Source organism: Lytechinus pictus, chromosome 2, assembly GCF_037042905.1.
Source record: "Lytechinus pictus isolate F3 Inbred chromosome 2, Lp3.0, whole genome shotgun sequence".
NCBI lineage: Eukaryota > Metazoa > Echinodermata > Echinoidea > Temnopleuroida > Toxopneustidae > Lytechinus > Lytechinus pictus.
The window spans coordinates 34,615,737-34,628,287 of record NC_087246.1 but is presented as its reverse complement, the minus strand read 5'-3'; the positions used below and the strand labels follow the sequence as shown (position 1 = coordinate 34,628,287).

Sequence of the window (12,551 nt, the reverse complement as noted above, 5' to 3'; positions counted from 1 at the left end):
TTAAATAGCTTTCTTCCTGGGGCAGATCCAGCTTCCGCAAATGGAGGGGGCGATTTTTTTTCCACCCATATTTTCCCCGATCGGCCGCTCAAAGTCGATTTTTGTTTGTTTCTTTGAAGGGCTAATCCTAAAAGTCACTTCTTTGCTTTATTCTTAAAACAACGTAAATGTGTAATAATCTCATAAGCCCTATTCAAATCGTACGAGTGCGAAGTGCGAGTTAAATTTTTTGGAAATTTCATGCATTTTGTCCTGAAAATTGAACATTCTGGGCAATGAAACTGGATAATTCAAGCACGTTTTGAATAAAGAACAAGCTGTGTATCTATTGTGTTCTTTTTGGAAAAAAATGATGGCGATCTGAAGAGGGTCAATTTAAGCACTATTTCAAGCATCGTAGGAAAATTGTGGATATGGATCGTACTTCACAAATGGTGCGAGCGCGAAGCGCGAGCCGAATCTTTTAAATTATTATTTAGACCAAGCACCCGGGGAAATTTTAAGAACCTTTTGTCATCATTATGAAAATGACTATTTTCCTATTCCTCTTCCTAAACGCGAGATGAAAATTGTCGATATTGATATTCCATTTTGAAAACAGGGACAATTTCATTATTAGGAATTCATGAAACTGTTACCTCAGTTATTTATCAATCTAATATTAATGAGAGCTCGAAATCTATTGATATTGAGGCCTGAAAACCGAACATAATTATGCATTTTTTAAATATTGTTTTACGCCCTACCTGTGGGCATATGGTAATCCTCCTATGCAGAGCTAATCGACCGTTGGTGGAGTGCAGGAGAATGTCCTGCGCGCGCAGTTGCGGAAGCGTAGTATGCCTACATGTGAACCAACAGAATGCAGTGCCACTGCGAGTAGGCCTGTGGTGATCGGGCCGGCCGTTACGAGTCCGTAAATTAAACATGGGTATAATACCTCCTTCGTACTTTTCTTTCTGTTTTTCAGCGTTTCTCTCAAGTTAAAAGGACATTTTTTGGTTGCCATAAAATAGGGGGGCCGGGGCCGGCTCGACCCCCCTTGGATCCGCCCCTGCTATTTATGTTTTGTAAATCATGAGAAGGATGGGAAATTTGGTATCTTCCTACATTAATAATGTGAGCGCGAAGCGCGAGCAGAAAAGTGTTGATATTTTTATCTGAAACTGTATACTTTAAGCACGTTTTAAATAAAGAACGAGCGGCGTATCTCAATAAATATGCGTGTGCGTGTTTTAAAGTTAGACAGAATATGGGCAGTCTAAATACAATTTTTGTCTCGCCTGCATAGCAGAGCGATACTATAGGCGCCGCTTTTCCGACGGCGGCGGCGTCAACATCAAATCTTAACCTAAGGTTAAGTTTTTGAAATGGCATCATAATTTAGAAAGTATATGGACCTAGTTCATGAAACTCGGACTTAAGGGTAATGAAGTTTCCTGCCCGAGTTTCAGGGGAGCGTTTCATGAAAGGACTTGTCGGACGTTTTATCCGACAAGTCCATTTTTATTCGACAGTTACTACAGTAACAGTGCCTCTCAGCGAATCAGAATCAAGGAAAGATGTCAGATCTGACAACTTGTCAGACAAAAATGTTGATGAAACAGTCCCCGGGTCACATGAACAAGGTCAAAGATCATTTAGGGTCAATGACCTTTGGTCATGTTGGGGGTATTTGATGAATCGGCATCATAACTTAGAAAGTTTATGGATCTATATAAGGGTAATCAAGTATTAATGATTGTTTGCACACATCTTAGATCACATGATCATGATCAAAGGTCATTTTGGGTCAATGGACATAGTATTTTATTATCATATGAATATTTTCTTTAGTGAATAATTATTCAATAGCTGTTTTAAAAATCCGCACTGCTGCTATATCGAATCGCGTAATACAGACGAGACTGTCAGAGGCGCTCCACATATTTTATCAGGAAATCAATAATGCGAGCACGAAGTGCGAGCTGAAAATAATGAAAGCTCGATGTCCGAGCTGAAATGTGTTTTGATATTTTTAGCTTCATATCAGCCTATAGAGCAAGATACGTATTTCATCGAACAGGAAATGCGAGCGAAAATTTTATATAATAATAATAATAGCTGGATACAAAGCGCTGCTATTATTACCCCGGCTTTAGCTCGAGCTACCATCACCGGCGCTCAGTGCATGCAAGGAATTACTCCTGCTGGGTACCCATTCACCTCACTTGGGTCGAGTGCAGCACAGTGTGGATAAATTTCTTGCTGAAGGAAAACAAGCCATGGCTGGGATTCGAACCCACGACCCTCTGTTTCAAAGGCGAGAGTCAGAACCACTAGACCACGACGCACCCACACTATAATGACATTAAAAGATTAAAAATATATTTTTTCAAAGTCTTCTGGCCTTATTTTATTCACTTGTCGTCTTCCTCATATTTTCCATTTTCTTTTTCCTCCTCTCTTTCCCCTTCTTTTTTTTGTCCCCCCCCCTTTAAAATTTGTTTCTCCACCGCATATGTCTTCGGTGGAGTGGAGGTTTGTCCACGAATCATGAAATCGGGCCTAAAAAAACTTGCTATAAGTTGTACAGGGCATACTTGTGTAATTTGTGTTTCATATTTCTAATTTTCCTTCGTTTCCAGATGACTTCGTGGACGACCTGACTCTCAGTCTCCGTCTCATCGGTGGTGAGGAGATGTTCGAAGGAACGGTCGAAATAATGGATACAGGTTTGGAGCACCCCAAATATGGCGCCATATGCGATGACTCGTGGGATATTCGAGATGCCAACGTCGTGTGCCGTAGCCTTGGTTTCCCCGGTGCTGACGTCGCCTGGAAATACTCCCACTTCGGCTCCAGTTCGGGGGAAATAATTTACGATGAGGTCGCTTGTACCGGGGACGAGAGGTACTTCGCTTTCTGTCACAAATCGGAAAAATGGACCACAGATTGCAGTGAATACGAGCACGCCGGAGTCACTTGTAAAAGAAGTAAAGACTTTGATTATTCTTTATTCCCTTTAATATTCTAAAGACTTAATGATTCCACATAAATATGGGTCTTATGCACAAAAAGTGACAATTATTGCATGCTTTTTCTAGCATTTTGTTAGCCTGTGCTCGAATCGGTTTGCATATAACAGTTTCCATTTAAAGGGATACTCCAGGCTGAAAATGAAATGATTTTAACAGATAAAGAGAAATCAGACAATCAAAACCCTGACAATTTGACCAAAATCATTATTTTTTATTTCAATTCCCTCAACCTTCTGACAGATCCTGCCAGTGAGTGAATGATTTTCCCCATATCTAGTGATATATCATGTTACTGTCGCCGCATTTGCACGTTCATATTTATTTTTTATGAGTGAATGGATGCATTTATGTTTGTTTTAACTGTGTATATGGACATAAAACAAATGCAAATCAATACATGAATACAACTGATTTCAATGTCAAATACCACTTTTATAACGTCTCCAAATGAGCAGAATTGGGAACATAATGTAAACACCTTCAAAGAAGAATAAAATAAGTACTTTAATATAAACATTGCAATTACCACTTGATTAGAAATATATCGATCACGATCCAATACATTTCATTTTTGGAATGATATACAAAAAATTATTAATTTCGACAATAAAGTGCAATCGCCCGATAGCAAATATCAGTAGTAGCAAGATCCCAACTGTTTTATTGGGCACCCCATGGGTAACCTTTCCCACCTTCAGTGCCACTTTCAGACCTACACATCCAACGTGAATGGGGGGGGGGGGTGGGCTGCAAAATGCAGGGCAACGAGAACTGCGAGGTGCCCAAATATCCTCGTGTATTGGTAATTTTATGACCGAATGTATAATTTCTGCACGTTTCACTTCATGTAAAAAAGGCAAAAATAATGTTCGCTCGCTTTGCTCGCTCGAAAATTAAAAATTGTGAAGTTGATATATGGGCAATGATTATCAGCCCCCCCTTGAAAAAATTGTGCCTATACGTCCATGCCTACTACCCCCCCCCCCCCACCTTGCTCATCCTTGTCGCTTGCCCCCCTGACGAAATATGCCAGGTACTCCACTGCGTACGGACGATTAAAGAACAGAGTACGCCTTACTGTAAAATGCCCGTCATGACAAAGAACAGCAAAGAGGTCGAAAATTGGATAAATAGGTGAATCAAAGCAGCAGTTCAATCCTTGATTTAAACTGAAATCAAGACTCTGAAACTACTATAAAATTATGACGAAACTGCTGTTCCGGTTCACCAATTTTGTGGGGGCGTCATGGACCAGTGGTTAAGACTCTCGTCTTTCAATCTGAAGGACGTGGGCTCGATTCCAAGCCATGGCGTGTTTTCATTCGGCAAGAAATTTACCCACATTATGCTGCACTCAACCCAGGTGAGGTAAATGGGTATACCGGCAGGAAGTAATTCTTCAAAAAAGCTGTGTGCACCGGAATCGGTAGACTATAGCTTATAGCCGGTGTGATGTAGGAGTGCCTTGAGCACCTCACAAGGTGGATACTTGCTCTATACAAATCCTATATTATTTTATTTATTATTATTTTCGACAGAGACTTTAGTTGTCATTTGACGGGCATTTTATACACACTCTATTCTTGAATCCCCGTACGTCACTGAGCGAAAACTCCTCAGTGTTGTAACCATGGACTTAACACGTACCTCTGCTCTGACTCGTATGTCAGCTGATCCTTATGCTAGCTTATGGTGATCACTATAATCATATGCCTGTACGTACACCTGAAACTAATGCATCATTGTGTGCAAACAAAATCAAAGACGCTTCACTTTACACAAGCTGAAATTAAAGCATAGGCTCGATCTGCACTCCAGTCGAGTCGAATTGTCCTTTTGTAACCCTTTATGATCAGGGAGGAAAAAGTGTGTGGAAAAGTCGATTTTGTTTCCTCTTCCGATATCTTTGGTTTTTAAAATAATGCAACACTCAAGATTAAGCAAATGCTCAGGGCTCGTTAAAATTTGGCTTAAAACTCACAAGCAAATGCACGTTTATTCATATCTTTTCGAGCAAGCACTTGATATCCATGCAATTACTTTTTAGGGAGAGGGGGGGGGGGGTCATGTACTTTTTGCAGTAGCAATTGCGTTTGCTTTTATACTAAGGAGCAGTCACACCCGAGTGTATTAGCCTGTGTATGCCGACATATACTCAGGTGGGTGTTTCATAAAGCTGTTCGTAAGATACGAATGACTTTACGCACGACTGGTGATCCTTTCTTGTGCTATGTGATATCCCTATATAATTGATTTATGACCTAAGAACATGTTCTAGTCGTGCGTAAAGTTGTGCGTAACTTTACGAACAGCTTTATGAAACACCCACCTGGTTATGGCATGCTGTTCATGATATTAAGAATGGTATTTTGTTTAAAAAAGAATGATTCTTCATAATTATAAAGAATTCTAATAATAGGTATTAAGTTTTGTTAATGCATTTGATCTTTGTACCAAGAATGCAATGCTTTATATTAAGAAATTGGATTAAAGGAGAAAACCACCAGCCATATATACCTGCGATACGTCGACATACGCAGGTGTGGGAGTGACAAAAAGCTTGCAAGCAATTGATATTTTTAAGCATTCGGTCCATTGCAAAAACAGTTAGAGTCCTCAACTCCTCGAACATTTCCGTGTTTCTGGCGCAAAATTCAGTGTATAGGGACGTCATGGTTTAGTGGGTTTGACTCAGAATTCAATCAGAGTCTTTTTCAATTGTGGTTCCGAATCCCAAACATGGCGTTTTTTTCATCAGCAAGAAATATACTCATATTGTGCTGCACTCAACTCAGGTGAGGTGAATGGGTACCTAGCAGGACTCATTCCTTGAATTCATAGAACACTTAAGAAATGGCAGGTCGAGTTGAAGCCGGGGTAATAACAGTAGTGCGCCTCGAAAAAAAGTTTATTTCCAGATAAATGGTAGGCCTACTCTATGAATGCATATGATAATGATTCTTTCAATGAATATACCTAGTAAAACAATGTATTTTGCAAACTTTACTCTTTTAAACATTCATTATACAAACTGATGTTTTTTAATGGTAAGGAACAGGATAAAGACAGATTGCTTGCCTTCATTTCTCCTCTTTTCAATAAAATCATTTGGTATCGCAGTATGTTATTGTTTGATTAAGCGGCAAAGCGCAGCTCGTTAAGATTGTTCCAGGCTTCAAAGATTTCAGTTAATTTTCATCAGAAAACTGCGAATAAAAGAACCCCCAGAAGAAGTTTACATATGAAGTATTCATATAAAAGTTTTGCTACAGATAGTTTTGATGATTCAAAATACGTAACAACACAGCACATGAATCTGTCAAAGGACCACTCGATTTTGTATCCTCCCTTTTTTTTTTTTTTGATTTGATTTGATTTGATTTATTTTATTTCCACATTTCAAAACAAAAAAAAACAAAGAATATACAAGTATAACATTTTTTTTCAATATTACATAATAGGCAAATATTTTTTTAAACATAATTAATAATGCACGTAAATCATTATAAAATATCAACTGTACTGTGAAATTATATCTATATATACATTTTCTTTAATTACTGAACATATATATAGAAATGTGGGAGACCTCCATCTTAAGCTTGGAGCTTGAAAGTGATGGAGGCCTCGAAAGGAAAGGGGATAGAAAACCAGACTGTATAGTGCAATAAAAGAGACTATCTTTTATTGCACAAAATAATAGGAATATATCAAAAGTTGATAGAGAAGAGAAATTTGATTGAGAGAAGATTAATAACGTTGATGAAAGTGAAAGTGAAAGTGCAAGTGCAGGTTTCTTCCCCACCTTCCCCTCTCTTGATTGCTATGTTTGAATAGTATCGGTGTCATCAGAAATATAAGAACAAGCGCAGGGGGGGGGGAAGGTAAAGATAAGGCAAAAATGTCACAGAAAAGACATGGATGAATCCCCCATAATAATAATAAAAAAATCAGTTCATAATAATTTTTATTAGAATGACAACATTCAATTGGGAGCAGGAAAGAGAACTAGAAAAGATATATAGGTTTTCTTTAGAACATTTTTTAAAATCTATTTTTGACATAATTATTCACCTCTGGATGTGGTTTAAAGGCGCCACTTAGTTGGATTCAAGCGGGCTTGACCACTAAACTAATTTAGATGTAGTGAACAATATAGTTTTAGCTAGCAATAGCGAACAACGTACAATCAATGTTGACACAAAAAGTCGCCCATGTTACTCTTTCAACTATATTATATTCATGGACCTCTAAGTTTGGAAATTTCGAAGAAAAAAAGGTCCCTGACAAACTGCTCTTTTATTATATTCATTTGGTATACAGGCAATTGGTATATTTCTCAGGGTTTATTTCCAATTCGTCTAATGCCAATTCGTCCGATTGCCAACTCGTCTACTATCATTTGGTCTACCATCAGGTCGTCCACTCACCACATTTAGTCAATAGACCAGTTCATAGTTACTTCATGGACAATTTTGGTCAAATGACTTTTCATTTCTTTCATTGTGATAGGCAGATTTCAAAGCAAGATATTACGTAAGGATGCCTTACAGAGCAGGATGAAGAAATTGAATAGACCAGTGCCGGCCGCACAAAAACGTTGTTAGCCTAACAGAGCTCTAACAGTATAAGCCAGTCACATCTTTCGGATTGTAAAGTCAAAACTTTCATTTCAATGTGTAAGTAATGCATTGTTGTAACATAAGGCATCACTGCCACATTACCGCCGCATTACCGGTTGTAACAGGGCCTCTGTTAACGCATTGTTAGCGTTAACAACGTTTCTGTGGGGTCAGGGGCCCGTTGCAGAAAGAGTTGCAATCGATTGCAACTCTAAAAATCATGCGCAACTTCATTTTCAACCAATCAACAGCGCGCATTTGGGACTTGCGATTGATTTTTGGGCTTGCGTTTAACTAGAATAGCACACCATTGGGCACTGTATATATGAAGGTATTTGTTACATTTCTACTTTGAATGCATATTATAGCATGTTGCACAATGTACTTGGCAAACTGTGAAATACCAGTCGTTCGTGGACACATTGTTTTTTTTGTGGACGTAAATGAAAAACACAATTCAAAGAATATATGAATAATCAGGACATCAAAGTTGGTGCTTATCTCACTAAATTTTAAACCACCATGTAACTTTAGTACAAATTACCTTCCTCTGATCATGCGCAGAATCTTCTGATCATGTGCAGAGTGGAACTACGAACTGGCTTGGTCAATTCGCCTAATAACCAGTTGGTCCAATAACCAGTTGGTCCAATAGCCATTTAGTCCATTTACCATTTGGTCTAATTGGACCAAGTGTTAAATTGTGCAAAATGAATGAAAATGAAATGGATGCTAGACCAACTGGTTATGAGACAAAATGGTCGTAGACGAAATGGTGATTAGATGTAGTCAGTGGCGGACCGTGACCCGGAGGAGACAAAGCATTGGGGGGGGGGGGCACAGCATTGTTCACAAACAATACAGTGCCCCTCCAATGCTTTGTCTCCTCCGGGTCACGGTCCGCTACTGGATGTAGTGATAATTGGACCAAATGGTTAATATTGACCAATTTGTTGTTATATGGACGAACTGTTGATGGAAAGAATGGCATAAGACTAAATGAAAGTAGAACATGTGGTGATGGTGAGTGGACGAGTTGGCAGAAGATGAATTAGGAATTTACCTTTCCCAATATACCTCAAGGACTACTTGGTCTAATACCACTAGCGTACCTAAGGGGGGGGGGGCAGACTGCCCCCCCTGACGAGTCACAACTCATGCAAAGGACGTATCCCTGCCCCCCTGCCGAGTCAAAACTGATCCCTGACGAGCCACAAGTGGCCCCCTCTGAACTTTAAGACTTTTTTTGTTTTTGCTTGTAAATTTAAAATGTCCTTTACTTGCGGTTGAAGACCTTTTTTTTTTTTTTGCTTGTCAAATTTTTTGGCGGACGAATTTGCCCCCCCCCCTTTGCAAAATTCTAGGTACGCCACTGTCTAATACCCACTTATTATGGTCTCATTTAGTCAAATATACGATTGATCCTCTTCGTCTACTCATTATTTTTTTTTTAATCAATTGTTAGTTTTGTTCATAAATGGTCTAATAATCTAAGCATGATAGACTTAGATTCTGTGATTGGACCGTGGGGAAGTGTGACGAAACGAAAAAGGAGGCTTATCTGATCATCCTCAATTCTGTTCACCCTCCCGTGCAGTAAGACTTGCCACTGGACACCCTCAAGCATTCTACGACGGCGATTGGCGATATATTTTGAGTGAGGAAGGAAAGTGGGGATTCTCCGACGCGCTGGTTCTTTGTCGGTCGGCCGGCTACGAGGTAGTCAGCCACTCTGATGAAATAGATGTAGAGCCTCAAACACTTGTTGTACATACGGGCATGATGGTGTCTTGCACTGGAAAGGAGACGACGATCTTTGAATGTGACATCTCGAGCTACGAGCCAACCCAGCACACATTAGACCTATTTCATGCGAGTGTCGAATGTGCACATGGTGAGTGATTGATACATTCTAACTTGCAATATTCACATCCTAAGTGGTTATAGTGACTGGTCGAACAGTGGATTTGATTTGAATTCAAGATATTTATTTTTCAGTCTCAAAGGATTGAAATTAAAATCTTTTAAGTCTATTTTGATATATATTTCATATATTGCACTAAAGTGCATGTCATCGTTCTAAATGATTACTAGGTTATATATAGGTCCTACAGTGTATGAACGATCATGCCCTTAAACGGTTATAGATGTATGGGATAAATCGGGACTCACTACTTCTCAGATTAACTTCATGGAGTAATCCAGTTGCGCATATATAATTGGCTATTATCAATTGTTTTCAGATTTGATACATTTTGGCCCGAAGTTGATTTAATGTTTCGCTCTGTGTGATATCCCAAACATGATAAATCACATCAATGTCTTTCAGAAAAAAAATATACAATTTTAGTAAATAAAAGTCGCTCGGGTAAGTGTTGTGAATGGGCATCTAATTTGACTCTAATTGTGATGTCACAAAATGGTACTAACCGTTTGTACAAGACTGACGAAAATCACTTGACTGCAGTTAAGTCATTCGGGAGCTAGGACCCTCTAACGATAATTTTTGATAGGAGTAGGCCTATTAGGATCCTATTCATTTAGCACATAATTCATCTAACATGAATCAAATCAGAGAAAATATGTAGTACTGTGTTTTGTGAATCTCGGTAGATATTCTTTAGGTTGTGCAGCAATGCTCTTTCAAAACTCTGAGAGCCATGCATTCCTTGGAAAGTGAAGAGAGAGCGAAAATCTTTATACTGCCAGGTGATCACTCATTTGCAATAAATATTGTATTCTTTTATTATTATTTTTTTTCTTTAAGGAATACGATTTTCTTTTAATATACAGGGAGGGACGTCAAATGTAACTTTTATTAACTATTTCCTATTTCATGAGACTAATATTGCCTTCCTTATTGTCCCATGTAGTTGAATTAATCGGTGGACGAACAGAAAATGAAGGGATTCTTGTCTTACATCTTGAACAACATTCTGCCACATTTATCAATCGTGATAATATTAATAAGGAAGGAGCACAAGAACTTTGCATGTAAGATATTTTTTAATCAGTCTTTAAACTTTGAAACGCCTTTACCTACAGGCCTTTTGTTTAAATGCTTTTATAAAGACGAAGACAAAGGTAATAGGCCTACTGTTTGTGAGACAAACGGGCAAAAGTCTTAAATCTTTTTTCACAAAATATTGATAAACTTTAAAATTCAATAACTTCGTTATTTGTTATCGGATTTGATGATTTTTTTTTATTTTGCTTTGTGAATTTTACTCTATTTATTTAAATATAAATATCATCAGCCCGGACCATTTCTTTAAAGCTAGTTACTGACAAAGATTTTGTTATATAATCGGGAAGATCGATCCTTATTTTATGTCCTGTATACTGGATAGGCCCGATTATGTTGAAACATATTTCTTCTGTGTTTTGGAATATGTATTTTATTAGATGAGATGAAAGAACAACATCCAGGTGGCAGGAGGGGCATCACACCTCCCCCATTTCACTATCTTTTATTCTGTTATTTTTTCTCTGCTCTCCCCATTTTATTATTTTCCCTCTCAATCTCCCCCTTTCAACTTTTCTCTTCTCCTTGTCTGCCTTTTAATTATTATGTATATATTTTGTTGGGGGGGGGGGGCAAGGCCCTTCAGAAAAACCTGGATTTGTTTTTTCTTATCTTTATTTCTATTTTTCCCCTATGTCCCCCTCTTCTTTAATGTTCTTCTTCTGCCTCCTCTTCTTTTCTCACTCTCTCTTTTGTGAGAAAACATGGCCCCCTGTATCCGTTTCTCTCGATCTTTAATTCTGTTCTTTCTTCTCCCCCCCTTTTAAAAATATGCTTCTTCCCCTCTCTATATCCCCTTTTTATACCGTTTTCCTTCTCCTTTTCTGTCTGTCTCTCTACTCTTTTATTTATATTTTCGGGAAGGCCCTTCTAGCCACCTGGATCTGTTTTTTATCTTCATTTCTGTTCTCTCCCCTTTTTCTTTAATTTTCTTCTTCTTCTTCTCTCTCTCCCTTTTTTTTTGGGGGGGGGGGTGGTGGAGCAAGAACCCTCTGACCCCCCCGTTCTGTTCTTTCTCTTTTTTTGGGGGGGGGGGGGTGGTGGAGGCAAGGCCCTTCCATCCACCTGGCTATTTTTTTAAAAATCTACTTTTCCCTCTCTCTCCCTCTTTTTTTGGGTGGGGGGCAAGACCCTTCCAGTCACCTGGATCTGTTTTCTGTCTTTATTTCTGTTCTTTCTTTGATTTTCTTCTTTTACCTAGCTGTTCCTCTTTTTATAAGTCAACTTGGCAAGATAACGTATCTCGCCATGTCGACAAGAACCTTTTATAAGTCGACTTGGCGAGATTACGTATCTCTCCATGTCGACATAATGAGGATATTATGTCGACATGGCAAGATAAAGTATCTCGCCAAGTCGTCCAGTCGATGGCACTTTAAAGGCTCCGTATATATTGACGAGGCCATACACAGAGCTGTTTTACCTTTACCAAAATAATGCAAAACTTTGACATTTCATTACTTTGGTATTCCTTGTTCGATTTTGATGAAATTCCCAGTGCTTTATTTGTCTGATTTTATTTGGGGTTGATTTGAAGTGTTTGTTATAAATTCGCATATTCATCGCAAATCAGACACAGAGCAGACGTAGTGCAAACGCAAGATTCTTTGCAAGTCTGTATGCCTTTTCTACAGGTTCTCTACATGTTGTTAATGGTCGGGCGTAGACGTGATAGGCACGCTCTACAGTGCGTATCAAAAAAAGTTTACACTTTGAAAAAGCCCTGGGAATTAAATAACATACAACATGTTGGTAATATTTTCACATTTATTCTTGGGTTTGGGTCTCATCTATCCAATGAAAGTAAAAGTTTTAACAGAACGTTACACTTGAGTGAGCACTGTCCATTTTCGTAAAGCTCGCAGAAATCTGTTTGCGCAGAAA

At 38.6% G+C, this 12,551-nt stretch overlaps 1 long non-coding RNA gene across 1 annotated transcript; it reads left to right on the top strand.

The window, feature by feature from the left end:
• Positions 1-2,913: 2,913 nt before the first annotated feature.
• On the top strand, positions 2,914-10,583 carry LOC135153294 (uncharacterized). The gene is made up of 3 exons (XR_010292749.1): positions 2,914-2,975; positions 9,240-9,536; positions 10,516-10,583. It is a non-coding gene; the product is annotated as an uncharacterized LOC135153294 (long non-coding RNA).
• The last annotated feature ends 1,968 nt before the right edge of the window (positions 10,584-12,551 follow it).